The 15,422-nt window shown below is 39.7% G+C and overlaps 1 protein-coding gene and 1 non-coding gene across 4 annotated transcripts in view; one reads left to right on the forward strand and one right to left on the reverse strand.

Moving 5' to 3' along the window:
* The first annotated feature begins 3,832 nt into the window (after positions 1-3,832).
* The window catches only part of LOC127545311 (tyrosine-protein kinase ZAP-70), a 42,052-nt gene continuing 30,462 nt past the window's right edge, over positions 3,833-15,422 (forward strand). For 2 of the 3 annotated variants that reach the window (XM_051972493.1, XM_051972492.1), the window contains exons 1-2: positions 3,833-4,086; positions 5,083-5,169. The gene's annotated coding sequence lies outside the window, so the exon portion shown is untranslated. Of the gene's footprint in view, positions 4,087-5,082; positions 5,174-15,422 lie in introns of all 3 variants that reach the window. The other variant, XM_051972491.1, reaches the window with a different exon arrangement.
* On the reverse strand, positions 7,751-7,856 carry LOC127546078 (U6 spliceosomal RNA). The gene has a single exon (XR_007949939.1). It is a non-coding gene; the product is annotated as a U6 spliceosomal RNA (small nuclear RNA).

Raw genomic sequence — 15,422 nt, forward strand, 5'->3', positions numbered from 1 at the left:
CTGGACAGATAAATGGCACAATGCCTGACTTGGAGTTTGGAAGACATCATCTTCCATCTTCTGAACTGAGTGGAGACATTAGGGGCAGCGAGGTGTTGAATTCCTGAGTTCAGTTCCTGACTTCCCAGCCTCAGACACTTAATAGTTGTGTGATCTTGGGCAAATTACTTAACCCTTTTTGCCTCAGTTTCCTCTTCTATAAAATGAACTGGAGAAGGAAATGGCAAACCACTCCAATATCTTTGCTATGAAAATCCCAAATGAGGGCACAAAAGGTAGGATACGATTAAATAACAACAACAACAACAACTCTCTCTTTTCCATCTTATACAACAAAAAAATTTAAAAAAAGAAATAGAATAGAAAAAAATTCAGCAAATCAATCAATTAATACATTTCAAAAAAAATTGAAAACACAAGTAATGAGCAGCCATGGGCTGCTTGCCTTTGTAAAAGAATAAAGGAAGGTGTCTTCTCAAGTCTTTTTTGGGGGAACTCTACTTCCCTTCTGTTGCATCATTTCACATAAGTCTCTCCAAACTTGTCTGTATTCATTGTCTTTGTCTCTTCTTACCACATATTAATCATCATCATCAGTTCAGTTGTTTTTAAGTTGAGTCTGATTCTTTCATGACCCCGTTGGGGTTTTCTTGGCAAAGATCCTGGAGTGTTTTTTTTTATCATTTCCTTCTCTAGCTCATTTTACAGATGAGGAAACTGAGGCAAACTGACTTGCCCAAGGTTATACAGCTAGTAAATTGAAGCCTGGAAGATGCCCATTATTGAAGCGAGATGGGATCCCTTTAAGAAACTATATTTCCTATTGATTTGTGATTCCTTTCAGATTCCCAGCCAATCCTGGCTGAAACATATCCTCTCCAGTCCAGGATGCCAGAGCTTTTGATTCAAATACAAACTCTGGTCAAAAGCATCCCTTTGAATTCCAATAGGATATCTGGGCTTGTCCCAGCTCCCACTGGATCTGAGTGAGGCTCTCCCAGCCCCCACTTGTGAAGATTGCTTTAGCACCTTGGATATCTTAGAGTCAGCCGGAATCAGGATAAACAAAAGTCCTTAGTCTTTATTCTTGGTCTTTAGGGGTAGAAGTGGATTGGATGAATGCAGGATCTCTACGACCTCTCCTCTTTGCCCCCACTCCCCAAAGTGACTCTGGCTAGTCTTACTCCACCCCCTAGTTCTTCCCACAATTCTCTGTATACACCAAAAGATTGAACCAACACAGAATAGTGGGGCCGGCCATTTTCCAAGCATGTGCTAATAGAGTATTGTCCAATTGGTAGTTAGCCTTAAGTGCTCAGTTTTCCAACCTCAGTGCATCAACTCAAGAGTTTTAGCCCCTTATACTCACTGGTTCTGATCAGCTAGGAAATGTTAAGTGTTTGAGGTCAAATTTGAATTCAGGTCCTCTTGACTTCAGGGCTGGTGCTTTATCCACTGCATCACCTAGCTGTCCCTGATTGTTTCATTTTTATATGCCCAGTGCCCCATATAAGTTGTGTGCTCGATATATGACAATTATTGATTAAACTGAGCTGCTTAATAAAAATTCAATTAATGAATTAAATTGAAGTGATGGTGTCAGTGAGAAACCAGAGGAAGTATATACCTTATTTATCCTATAACAAACAAGGGTGATTGGGGAAACCCCTCCTCTCCTCCCCCAATCTGAAGAACTAGGACACCTGCCATGGAAATGTCTTCATGTTTGAGCCATTTGGGAATGGGACAAACCCAGTGAAGAATTAAATTGAATGGAGATATCAGGGGCAGGTAATGGTGAATTACTGAGTTCAATTCCTGACTTGGCTTAGTTGTGTGACCCTGGACAAATCACTTAACTCCATTTGCTTCAGTTTCGTCATCTGTAAAATGAGCTGGAGAAGGAAATGGCAAATCACTATCTTTGCTAAGAAAATCCCAGATGGGGTCATGACACAACTGAAACAGCTTTCTAGAGCTAAGCTCTTTGCAGATGGCCCATGCACTTTGCTAGGATTCTGCCCGCTGAGCATTCTTTCAGCGCCAAAATTCCATTTCCCAATAGAACTCTGTCACTATAGAAGTCAGTCTCTTGGCAAACTGATTTCTATTCAACAATAAACTTTCATTTTGCAACTAATAATTCAGGAATAAGTGAATTCTTTCACTTTTAAATCTGTGGCCGATCTAAAGGGGATATTGTAATAACTCTCTTATTGCCACTAACCTCTTGACCACCAGGAATGGAGACCATTCAAACCACATCAGAAGGAAATGCTAAATTTCAGCAAGAGATTAGTTAAAATAAGATCATGTCATTAAAAAAAAATTGTACACCCCATGAAATCTATTCAAGACTCCAGGTTAAGGTCTCCTCTAAGAAGACCCTTAGACAGCAACTATAGTAGAGAGAGCCCTAGGCCTGAGTCAGAATCTCCCTCCCCCCCCCCCCCCCCACTTATTCTGAAACCATGGACAAGAGCTCCCTCCCTGTCTCTAACCTTCTTTAGTTTCCTTTGCTACAAAAAGGAAAGGACAGGGGTTAGATGGGAAGAACCCTAATGTTCCTTCCAAGCCTGACATTCTGTGATTCCAAGGTGAGTTGGGATTCCTTCAGAATCTGATCTCTCACAGGGAATGCTGGAAACTTTCATCATTAATATTCTGTCCCAAAGAGGGGCTCAGCCAGCAGCACTGGTGACTGTGAACCAGCTGTGGATTTGGGTTTGATCAAGTTTTGACCTAGGAGCTGAAGGCAGTGGTTGGAGGGGTACAGATGTATCTGCCTGGGAGGAAGGCTGGAATCTTGTGGACTTTAGTCCTACCACAAGTTCTGGGGACCCCCTTTCCTTTGGTTATGAATGTAATCATGGTGGAGGAAGGAGGGACGACTTGGGGCCCATGTAAACCGTAAGTGAGCTCTCACCCTGCTTAAAGCAGGTAGAGTGCTATAATTGATGAAGTGTGTGACTGAGTGGGATTCCTTTTGCTCAGAGAAGCAGGTTCGGAAGCCCCTAACCCAGGAGGCTGTGACAAAGGTAGGTTTTATTTTTCACTAAGAGGCTTTCCTTTAGCGGGCCTATTTCCTCAATGGAGAAAATCTGCAAAGGGAGGTCTGAGAATCAGACCAGGATTTCTCAGTTGAATGTGAAGTTTTTCCTATGACTGTGACTTCCCAGAGATCAATAGGAATTTGATTTGTCCCTTGAATGGTATTGATTATCTCCCTCTTGAAAGAATGTGAAATTATTTGAAGTCTGGATTTTTGCAGATTAAATTGTGATTTTACAAGATTTTTACAGAGTTCACTCCGGTCATACAGAGTTCACTCGTGTCATCATGATATAGTATAAATAACACTGGTTCTAAGCAAGTGTTCTTAACTTGCACTCTGTAGACTTGGCTTTGTAAAAACAGTTTTAGAACTGTGCTTCCGTATAATCGGTTTCCTTTGTTATCCGATTTTTTTTTATTTTATGCATTTACAAATATGATTTTGAGGAGGATCTAGAGGCTTCAGCAGACTGATTGCTAAGGGAACCAGGATACAAAGGAACTTACCAATGCTTGTTCTAGGCTAGAGCTTGACCCTCTGTGGTCGCCGTGGACCAGTCACTTCAGTTTTATATGTAGGATCCTAGGAATCATGTGGTAAATGATCTTCTGGGAGGGAGAGTAAGGCAGCCTCTGGGTCTGGGTCCAGAAACTCTGCCTACCCCCAGCTTGCAGATTTTCCCCCATACACAGCACTTTGTGACTCTGACGTAAACTTCAAAGCCTTGATTGCTCCCTTCATGTATGGGTGGGTGGTTTTCTCTTTCTGTAGCCTTTTCTTTCCTGTCTCTGCATCAAGGAAATAGGTCACATTTCAGAGAAACTAGTCAACAACCAGATTCGTTGACAGAAGGTGGTAACTAGGGGCACTGGTGACTGGGCCTGGACCCTGTCCCCTGACTGCCTTCGCACCCCCTAGGCCCTGGCACCCAGGCAGGTCTTTCCCTCCATGGCACTTGGCCCTCCAAAGGACTGAAGAAGGCTGAGGGAGGCAAGGAAGCCTTTGGGCCTAGACCCTTGGAACCTTCAGAGGTGAGCTTTTTCCTTTTTCAAACCCCCATCCTGGCTGCTGTCCTAGACTGGTATGGGTGGGGAGACTCTGAGAGTTAGGAAGCCCATATTTTCCCATGGTGTGGACTCCCTCTTCCTATAATTTAAGTGCCTCTGCCTTGAGGCACTCAGCCTCGTGGTTCCCAGTTACGAAAGAGAAAGAAAGAAACATGGGCACTATGTTTTGGGGAAGGAAGGCTCTCTTTGCTAGGGCCCAGAATCCCCCAGTCCAGGGTGTTAGAGGGCTGGGTTGGGCATTTCTTTAGCTCCATGTGTTGGCTAAGTAGCAATGTCAGGGAATGGTCAGGGAGCAGTCAAACTGTGGGGATAAGGGAGTGATAAATTTAAGGGATAGCCAGAGTAGGCTAAATGTGCTGAGGGAACAGTCAAACCACTGCCTCACAGGATTGTCAGACTGGGTATTTCAGGGTTGAGGGTTGAGATGTGGGAGATGGTCAGGCTAGGATGGGAGATTGGGAGAGAAATTGGGGATATAAGAATGGTCAGACCAGGGAGTCAAAGAAATAGTAAAATTGGAGATTGGAACATATTCAAACTGGACAGTTTAGGGCCTGGTCAGACTGGATGCTTTGGCGTGGTCATATTGGGAAGACAGGGAAGACAGACTGGGGGGGAAGGGGATGGATTAGGATAAGATCAGCTGGAGATTCTCAAGTAGTCAGATAGAGGGAATAGAATATTATTAGACTAAGGTTCGATAGACAATCACATTGGGGTTTCAAAAGTAAGTTAGATCTGGGAGTTTAGGATATAGTCAGAGTTAGAATGGAGCAAGGAGACAGAATAAACTGAATGTTCAGACTAAGGAATTGAAGGATGGGGTGAAACCTGGACTGATCAGCTGGGGGGCGGGGAGGGAACCATTAAGCTGGGTTTGAAAGGACAGTAGGAATGGGTGGGTGTTGAGACATTAGGATCTAGGCAGGACCCTGTATGAATGGGTTTCTCATTTTTCAGCTCTACATTTAGGACCATTTCTCTTTGTGGGACCTGGAAACTCTCCCCCTACCACTCTTTATCAGTTCTGCTCCAGCCTAGACATCAGTAAGTAAGTAATTTGCCTGTGCCAAGTTGATCCCAGTTAGGGGTTTAAAAGTTATAGACTGGACCAATTAATGGGGATAATGATGATTATTATAGATTATTGGGGGAAGAAACAATGTCTGATGTCGATGATATTGATAACAACCCTGCATGCAGGGTTAAGAATGATGGTTCTAACAGTTTACACTGGGGATCTGCTGGAATATCACACTAAAAATTGAGGAGGACATTGGATATTAGGCTTTTAAAAAAATTATTCCTTTTTTTTTGGCTTTTTATTTTCAAAATATATGTATAGCTAGTTTTCAACATTTACCATTGCAAAACTTTGTGTTCAAAATTTTTCTCCCTCCCTTTACTCTCCCTCTTTCCTTAGACAGCAATTATTGGATAGTGTTTTCATAATCCATTGCCTGGAGGAAGATGGATTTAAACCAGAAATAATCCCTCCTCACTCTATTCCTTTTCATATGGATGAAAGCAATGCTTTATCCTGAGTCCCTAGGTCTGTTCTTAACCTCTGGAAAAGGCCTTTGCAGTCCTTATTTCCTCCTTCTCTTCTTCCTCTTCCTCCCCATAATAATGCTAATATAAAAAGAGGAAAAGGAGTGATAGATATTCTCAGAGTACATAAATAAGTTAAAAATATGTAGAATTTCTTGTGGAACACATGTTAAATTGTAAGTTCCTTGAAGATAGGCACTGTCTCTTGCCTCTTTGTGTATTACCAGGACTTAACACAGTGCTTGACACATAGTAAGTACTTAATTGATTGATGTAGACAAATATAATTTTACAGAATAGTAGTAGAGGCAGACAATAAGTGCATATCACCATATTTATCAAATGTGGCCAGTATTGATTGGATGGAGACTATGAAAGGGCTAAGATCTAAGAGGAGAATCAAAGGGCCCTTTATGGATAACATCCATGAAAAATTCCATTAACAACTTGATTAGGTAGATGATAGAGTGATAGATAGTGGGAGAGGGAAAGAGAAGGAGACAGAGACAGACAGATGGGTAGGTAATTGGAATTAAAATAAACATATGTTATTGAGGTACCAGGTACCAGGTGCTAAGTGCTGGGGATACAAATACAAGCAAGTAAAATAGTACCTGCCTGTCTTGAAGGAGACTATATTCTAATGAAGGAAGACAACACATAAAGAATAACTGGAAAAGGAAAGAGGGATGAGGGTAGGAATGTCATGGCCAAGAATGCCTGGAGTTCTGGCTGAGGATAAGATGAGAGAAAAGCTCAATTATTAGAGCCCAGATTCTGAGAGGTGGAGACAGATTATGCAAAAAAAATTGTAGAAGTTTCTTACCATTTTTCTATGAATTTCCAGTTAATAATTATTAAATACCTGGAAAGAGAGATATGATCAGGTAACCAAAATTATATATCAGAAGTTCTCTATCTTTTGTATTACAATAGACAAATCTCCATGTTACAAATACAGACCCTAAAATATCCTCGAGAATTCAGTGAATAAATTGTACTAGAAATAGGAAATTGTTCTAAGATAGCAGTTTCTTTTATTATGAATTGCTTAGGATATGAACCAGTGTCTCATGATATGACTTTGATTTGAAGGTGTACAGGCCCTGTTCTTCAGTTCCTAGTTGATCCCATTTAAAAGTATTTTTATCTAGTTTAGTATAGCTAAAAAATAAAAAAGTGGCTTTAATCCTGTCCTTGGATAGAGAGAGCTATCACAGGATAAAAAGATAAAAATTGGGCATGCAAAATACAAAAACATGCCTTTTTCTTTTTTATTTAATTTTTTTATTATAGCTTTTTATTTACAAGATATATTCATGGGTAATTTTTCAGCGTTGACAAGTGCAAAACCTTCTGTTCCATCTTTTTCCCTCCTTCTCCCTCACTCTCTCCCCCAGATGGCAGGTTGACCAATACATGTTAAATATGTTAAAGTATATGTTAAGTACAATATATGTATACATGTCCATAGAGTTATTTTGCGGTACAAAAAGAATCAGACTTTGAAATAGTGTACAATTAGCCTGTGAAGGAAATAAAAAATGCAGGTGGACAAAAATTGAGGGATTAGGAATTCTATGTAGTGGTTCACACTTAAAAACATGCCTTTTTCATCAAGAAGGTTACCTTCTAATTGGTGAGACACCAGATATCCCTTCCCCCTCCCAATCTTTCCACAAATGTATATATACATTATATATATTATATATATAGATCTATATATGTGTAGCAAGGTGCAAGCTATCTCACCAGTCAGAATGTGTGTTTGTATTATATATATATATTACAAAATTGCAAAGATAGGAAATAAAGGATAAATAGGTCTATATGAGTAAATAAGAGGCAGGAGATGAAGATAATTTGGAGATTTTGAAACCAGGAGACTGAAAAATTAAAATGTCCTCTACAGTAATTGGAAACTTTGAAAAAGGGATGGGTTCCAAGGGTCAGTGAGGGATGGAAGGATTAAAGGTCACTATGAGGATGAAAAATGTGTTTAAAAGGAGGAAGAAGGCCTAGGGAGAGATGGAATGACAGGAACTTGGGCTTCTGATTAAAACAGCTTCAGAACTCTTTAAATATGGAATGCTTTATAATTTTGCATGTTTTCTTTGAACAGAAGCCATGCTAATCTGTTTTGTATGTTCTAATTATAGTATATGTGCTGCTTACCCGAGTACCATTTCAGAATTCTTGATCAAGGAAGCTGATTGGTTGATTGTTGTCCTTCGTTCTCAAAGAAAACCAAAATGACATTACTATTTTATAGTCGAGTTGTAGTGTGTCCAACTGTGGCTGATCAGATCAATATGAGCTCAGAGTGCTCTGCCACAGGTGGGACAGAAATAATCCCTATGAACATTCGGGATAGCTTCTCTAATTTTATGCATCTCACTTTTCTTCTGAGCTAATTCAGTTCTGCTTTGCTCATAGAGCACAGCACCTTCTCTGATGAGGGCACGCCATGCTGGGCAGTCCTGTACCAGTGAGTCCCATGTCATACAATTAATTCTAAAGTTCTTAAGAGAGACTTTGAGAGTGTCCTTGTATCACTTTTCCTGACCCTCTTATGAGCTCTTTCCCTGTGCAAGTTCTCCATAAAATAATTACTTTGGCAAGTGTACATTTGGCATTTGAACAATGGGGCCATCCTGACAGAGTTGTGCTCTCTGCAGCAGAGTTTGAATTCTTGGCAGTTTAGTTTGATAAAGGACCTCATTGTCTGGTATCTCATCCTGCCAGGTAATCTTCAGGATCTTCCTAAGATAATTTAAATGGAAGCGATTCACTTTCTTGGATGGCATTTGAATACTGGCTACGTTTCACAGGCATACAATAATGAGATCAGCACAATGGCTCTGCAGACCTTCAGTTTGATAGTCAGTCTAATATCTATCCTCTCCCACACTCTGCTGCTTGTGCTAATTTTGGTCTAACAGTTAACACCAAGAAAACCCAGCTCCTCCATCAGCCAGTACCAACATCATATGAGGAACCATCAGTTACAGTAAATGGTGAAATTTTGAATGTTGTGAATAAGTTCTCTTACCTTGGCAGGATACTTTCCAGGGATGTCCACGTTGATAATGAAATTGAGACATGTATTGCAAGAGCTAGATCAAGAAAATATTTCACTTTTTAAAAATTCTTTTAATTGTTTCTTGATATCCCATAAAGTCATTAGCTTCTACTTGCCCAATTTTAATTTTTAAGGATTTATTTTCTTCAGAGAGTTTTTCACCTCTTTTTCCATTTGGTCAGTTTTATTATTTAAAGAGTTCTTCTCTTCAGTGAATTTTTATGTCATTTTCCATTTGGCCAATTCTGTTTTTAAGTCATTCTTCTTTTCATTGTATTTTTGTGCCTCTCTTACTGTTTGGCTCATTTTGTTTTTGAAGTGTTGTATGTGTTTAATGAGTGTGTGTGTGTGTGTGTGTGTGTGTGTGTGTGTGCCTTCTTTAGCAAACTACTGACTTTTAAAAAATGATTTTCATACATCATTCTCATTTCTTTTCCAATTTTTCATCTACCTCTCTCTCTTACCTGATTTTAAAAATCCCCTTTGAGCTTTTTCATGGCCTAAGACCAATTCATTTTTCCCCCTGAGGCTTTGGATGCAGGAATTTTGACTTTGTTGTTTTCTTCTGAGTGCAAGTTTTGGTTTCCTTGTCCCAAAGTAACTTTTTTTGGTTGGAATTTTTTTTTCTATTTTTTGCTCAGCCTATTTCTTGACTTTTAAGCATATGCTAAAGTGGGGCTCTGCTTCCCAAGTGCAGGAGCACTGTTTCAAGCTTCAGGGTTTTTGGTGTGGCTGTTTTCAGGAATAATTTTGGAGACATGTAAGTTTTTGGTTTTTCCAAGGTGGTATGATCTATGGAAAAATGTGTTTATTATTTTTCTGTGCTGTGCACTGGTCTGTGAATGACTACAAGTGAGGGACCACAGAATCCCTGATCCCTTATGGCCACAAGCTCTGTTTTGCTAGTGCTTCTGATATTAAGGAACTAAGCCCTAAGACTGCAATCCAGATCCAAACATAGGCAATGCAACAGAGTCCTGTCCCTGGTGCCAACAAAGGGATCCCTGTAAACTTCTGACTTGTTGCGTGATTCCTCTACTGTCCTTGGACTGAGCTAGAAACCACTGCTGTTGTCACTAATTCAGTCACTTTGGATCCTGTTTTGCTTGTCTGCACTGGCAAGACCTGTGCTGGATTGTGTTCCTCTCTCATCCTGGTGCAAAAGATCTTTTCTGACAACCTTCCAAGTTACCTTAAGCTGGAAAATTGTTTCACTCTATCTTTTTGCAGCTCTAGAATTTGTTTAGAGTCATTATTTAAAGGTATTTGGAGAGTTTTGAGGGAGAATTCAGGCAAGTTCCTGTCTTTACATCATTGCCTTGGTTCTACTTCCCTGGAACTTTTTATATAATCTTATTTAAGTCTGCAATTACCCTACAGGATAGATACTGCAGGTATTATCAATCCCACTTTACAGATGAGGAGACTGAGGCTTAGAGAGATAAAATAATTTGACTATTATTACATAGTGATTAATTATCAGTTGTTGTTCAGTCTTGTATGACTCTTTGTGATGCCTTGAACCACATCATGCCGATGTTGTCGATGGGGTTTTCTTGACAAAAATACAGTAATGGTGTGCCATTTTCTTCTTCAGTGGATCAAGACAAACAGGACTAAGTGACTTGCCCAGGGTCAAACAGCTAGTATATAAGGCTAGATTTAAACTCAATTTTTTCTCACTCCAACTTCAATACTCTATCCACTAAGCTATCTAGTCATTTACTTGTTAGGACAATATTTAAATCCTGTTTTGCTTTGTCTCCAAGTCCAGCACAATTCTACCACATTTTCAGTTTGGACTCCTCTGGTTTTATGATCCTTCTCTAAGGTTTCTTAGCTCTCTGACAAAGGGAGTGTAATATAGTGGAGAGTATGGTAGATTTGGTCAAGGGCTTAAGTCTGAATCCTGGTTTGGCCACTTCTTACTGTATGACAATGGGTAAGTTTTCTCTGGGCTTAAACCCTCTGGACCTCTGTTTCTTCAGCTTTAAAACAGGGGAGTTGGATTAGAAATTCTCCAAGGTCCCTTTCAGCTCCAAAACTATGATCTAATGACCTCTTTTTTGTAACCCTTCTAATGATCTGCAAACCTAATACAATAATCATCTATTAAATTTACTTCCAGAAGCCAATATTAGCCATAGCCTTAGATCCTGTCCCTCACTTGACTATTCTTTTACTGGGGTCCTTGACCCTTTTGTCCAAGTCACAAATTGTCTTCAATGTTCCCCGGTCCTCCTTGGGCAAAGGAAAAAACAGCAAAACAAAATGAAAAACTCTTCCCTGCCCATCTTGCCCACTCTGGTCCTTTTCCTAATCCCTAATGCAAGTCTTAAATGCAGGAAACAGTCAAATCATCAAATGGAACAAAGGCAGATAGATGTTGAAACTTCAGGAAAAGGCTGGCTCATTCAGCTTAGATTGACAGCTTAGAAGACTCTTAGGTCCTTCCTTTTCCTCGTCAGTCATATTTAAAAAAAAACACAAAAAAATTTGCAAAGTTCTGTTCTCCTTCTTCAAAGTTGGTCTACCTCTGCCTAAGCCTACGCCTGGGACAACTCAAACATACCAACCTCCCAGTCCATAAACAAAGCCTTTGAAAGTCATTTCACTCTCAGCCTGGGAGAACATGGTGCATTTTTTTCTGGTTGTCCCTTCCTTTTATGAGCATCAACTTTGGGATCCGTCTGATGTCTGGACCAAGATTCTTTTCTTCCCTGCTTGGGGACCAATCTTTTTTCAGTCTCAGGGACTGACAAACATAGCTTTCCTCTCTATATCACCTTCCCACAATTGCATCAATCTAATTCTGTTCAGCTAACATTATTAAGTGCCTACTGCGTGCCAGGTGCTAAGCTAGGAAACATGGTACAATGGAAGAATGCTGGATTTAGATCTGTAATTTTATTATCTGTGTGACATTGAACCTCTCTGGATCTTAGTTTGCTCATCCATTAAAATGGGGAGGTCAACTTACTTGATCTCTGAGGTCCATTTTAGTTCTAATTCTATGATCCTATAATTCAATCAGCCAAAAAACTTTAATTAAGCACCTACTGCTAATGAAATACTTGGTGTGTGCCAGTTCTGACTGTTGGTAATTCAAAGATCAAAAAGTAAAATAATACCTTCCCCAAGCAGTTTATATTCTATTGAGGGTAAATAGCATGGAGATGTAGACAGATATAGATACACTATCATCCAAGGTAATTTCAAAGCTGGGAGAGCTAGGTGGGGCAGGGAATAGACTGCATTAACTGGAATCAAGATTACTCATCTTCCTGAATTCAAATTTGTTGTTAGACATTTACTAGCTGTGTGACCCTGGATTAGTCACTTTACTCTGCCATAGTTTCCTAATCTGCAAAATGAACTGCAGGAGGAAATGGGCAAAGCCCTTTAGTATCTTTGGGGCTTTTTTTTTTCCTCCTGGTTATATATGTACATTAATTTTTATATATACATTTCTTTATGAACTTGTTGGGAGAGAAAAATCACAACAAAAGGGAAAAACCATGAGAGAGGAAAAAAAGTGAACATAAAATGTGTTGATTTATATTCAATCTCCAAAGTTCTCTTTCTGGATGCAGAGGAAATTTTCTATCCAAAGTTTATTGGCATTTCCTTGGGTCACTGAACCACTGAGAAAAATCTAGTCTCTCATAGTTAATCATTGCACAATCTTGTTCTTACTGTGTACAGTGTATTCCTGGTTCTGCTTGTTTCATTCAGCATAAGTTCATGTAAATCTTTCCAGGCCTTTCTGAAATCAGCTTGTTCATAGTTTTTTTAATAGAATAATAATATTCCATTACCTTCATAGACCACAACTTATTCAGCCATTCCCCAATTGATGGGCTTCTACCCATTTTCTAATTCTTTGCCACCACAAAAAGACGTGCTTCCAGGATTTTTGCTAAGAAAACACCAAATGGAATCACAATGAGTAGGAAATGAGTCAACAACAAGAAAATATAGACAAAATCCAGAGGGGATAATAGCGATTATGATTTTATTGGTGCAAGGAGTTCCTGGCTTTTACCAATGCAGGCCAGTGCCTTCTCTGCAATAGTCTTTAGAGAGTAGTGTAGAGTCAATGATCAAGATAACAAATATTTATTAAGCACCTATTATGTGCTAGGTAAGGTTTGGTGACTTTATCAGTTCCCATGGATTCGATTATTTGGATTTTATTGCTTCCCAGATCTAGTTTCTTTTTTTTTTTCTTTTAAATTTTTTTATAATAATAGTTTTTTATTTTTCAAAATACATACAAATATAGTTTTCTTTTTTTTCCTTTTATTTGTATTTTTTGCTAAGGCAATTGGAGTTAAGTGACTTGCCCAAGATCACACAGCTAGTAACTATTAAGCGTCTGAAGCTGGATTTGAACTCTGATCTTCCTGACTTCAGGGCCAGTTCTCTATCCACTGAGCCATCTAGCTGCCTCAAAGATAACTTTCAGCATTTGTGCTTGCAAAATCTTGCGTTTAAAATTTTTTCCCCTCTCTCCTCTTTTCTCCCATCCCCTAGACAACAAGTAATCCAATATAAATCAAGCAAGTGCAATTTTTCTAAACATTTTCCCCACATTTACCACATCTACTTTCTCAGCTCTTAACTTTTCACTTGACTTTTAGTCTTGCATCTCCAACTGTCTATTAGACATCCAGCTTCGGACACTTGACACTAGCTGTGTGACCTTGAGCAAGTCACTTAACCCTGATTACCTCACCTCCCCCCCCCCAAAAAAAATAAAAAGATTAAAACACCATATACATGCCAGCTATTATTACCTCATACTTAGATTATTGCAACAATCATTGATTGCTCTCTCTGTCCCAAATCTCTTTCAACTCCAGTCCATCCTTCACTCAGTTGATAAAGTGGTTGCCCTACAGTGCAGGTCTGAAAATGTCACCCCCTTACTTATTAAACATCGGTGCCTCCTGGATCAAACATATTCTCTGTGTGGTGCAAAGCCACCCTTTATCTGGTCCCTTGCAATCTTCAATCTTTTACACTGGTCTCCCTGCTGGTTCACAACCAAGACATGCCATCTCCTTTGGGTATATTCTGCCTGGAATGGTTTCCTTCTTCATATCTGCTTCCTTGTTTCCCTGGCTTCCTTAAGTCCCATCGAAAATCTTACCTTCCTTACAAAAACCTTCCCTCTTCTCCTCAGAACTAAGGCCCATTCTTCATTGATTATTTTCAATTTATCCTATAGCCTGTTTGTACATAATTATTTGCATGTTGTTTCCCTCATTAGATTGTGATCTTCTCCAAAGCAAACACTTTTACCTTTATGTTCCCAAGGCTTAGTATAGTGTCTGGAACATAGTAGATACTTAATAAATGCTCAGTGATTGACTGGCAAGGATTCAGAATTGAGATATTAAATGATTTGTTCAAGAGTAACAGACAGGATTTGAACTCAGCTCTTCATGACTTTAAGGCTGGGCTTTTCTATTCACTATATCTTCTTGACTCTGTTCAAAATAATACAAGGTAATTTTGGTGTGGGGGTTTTGAGAGATGGAGATACAGAGTAAGCACTAGTAGGTAGGAGTCGAGGAAAAGCTTCGTGGGTAATTTTGGGTACAAAGGCAAAAATTAAATGATGCTCACCCTCAAGGATGTCCATGCTATTCACCTGGTTTCAAGACACTGAAGGATTGGATGAAGGGTATGCTAGAGTCAGCTGCTATCAGCTTGAGAGACTGAGTGTTAGATTTTTCACTGTAAGCATTTACACCTCCAAAGCCCCCAAATACTACAAGTCAGGGCTTGATTTTTTTTTTGTCTCTTTGCTTAAAAAAGTCTAGATTTAAAAAAGTGAATGGGGGCAGCTAGATGGTACAGTGGATAGAGCAACGGCCCTGGAGTCAGTAGAACCTGAGTTCAAATTCAGCTTCAGACACTAGCACTTCCTAGCAGTGTGACCCTGAGCAAGTCACTTAACCCCAGTTGCCTGTGAAAACAAAAACAAAAAAAGTGAATGGGGAAATGTTAAAAATGCAGACTAAACCTAAAAGTGAAGAGCTGGTTGTTAAATCAACAAGCTTCTCCCAACTCTTGATTCTCTCAGACTGAGATCTGTCCTGTTTCCAGGTATTACAGATGGCTGGTTCTCTTTTCTCCCTCTTTCACTAACTGGGACACCTGGGTTCTAGAATTGCTGGTCAGTCTTCCTTAGTCTTTGGGTCTCCTTTTGTCCTACTACTGAGGTACGGGTCCCTGAGCAGTCCAAACAGTGAAAGAAGCTTAGAATCTTGGGACTGAAAGGGATGGAGAGTGAGCAATTGTTACCACAAGCAAGGATCCTCCTTCCAGTATCTCCAACAAATGCTCCATTATCTACTCCTTGAAGATGTTTGGTGATCTGGAATAGCCCAGCTCGATCCAACAAGCATTTATTAAACATTATTTCTATATTGTGCTAAGGGCTGAGGCTATAGAGAGGAAAAAGAAATGATCCCTGTCTTTAAGAACCTTACAGGTGACAACAGGAATACACTTGGAGCCAATTCTGATGAGAGTAGGTTCACTCACGCACCCTAAAGAAGGTAATTTGAGAAGGAAGAGATTGCTAACAATGTGGGGAAAAGAGAGGCTTCCCACAGCAAGTGATACCCAAGCTGAGCCTCGAATGACTCAACAA

This window comes from Antechinus flavipes, chromosome 1, assembly GCF_016432865.1.
Source record: "Antechinus flavipes isolate AdamAnt ecotype Samford, QLD, Australia chromosome 1, AdamAnt_v2, whole genome shotgun sequence".
Classification (NCBI taxonomy): domain Eukaryota; kingdom Metazoa; phylum Chordata; class Mammalia; order Dasyuromorphia; family Dasyuridae; genus Antechinus; species Antechinus flavipes.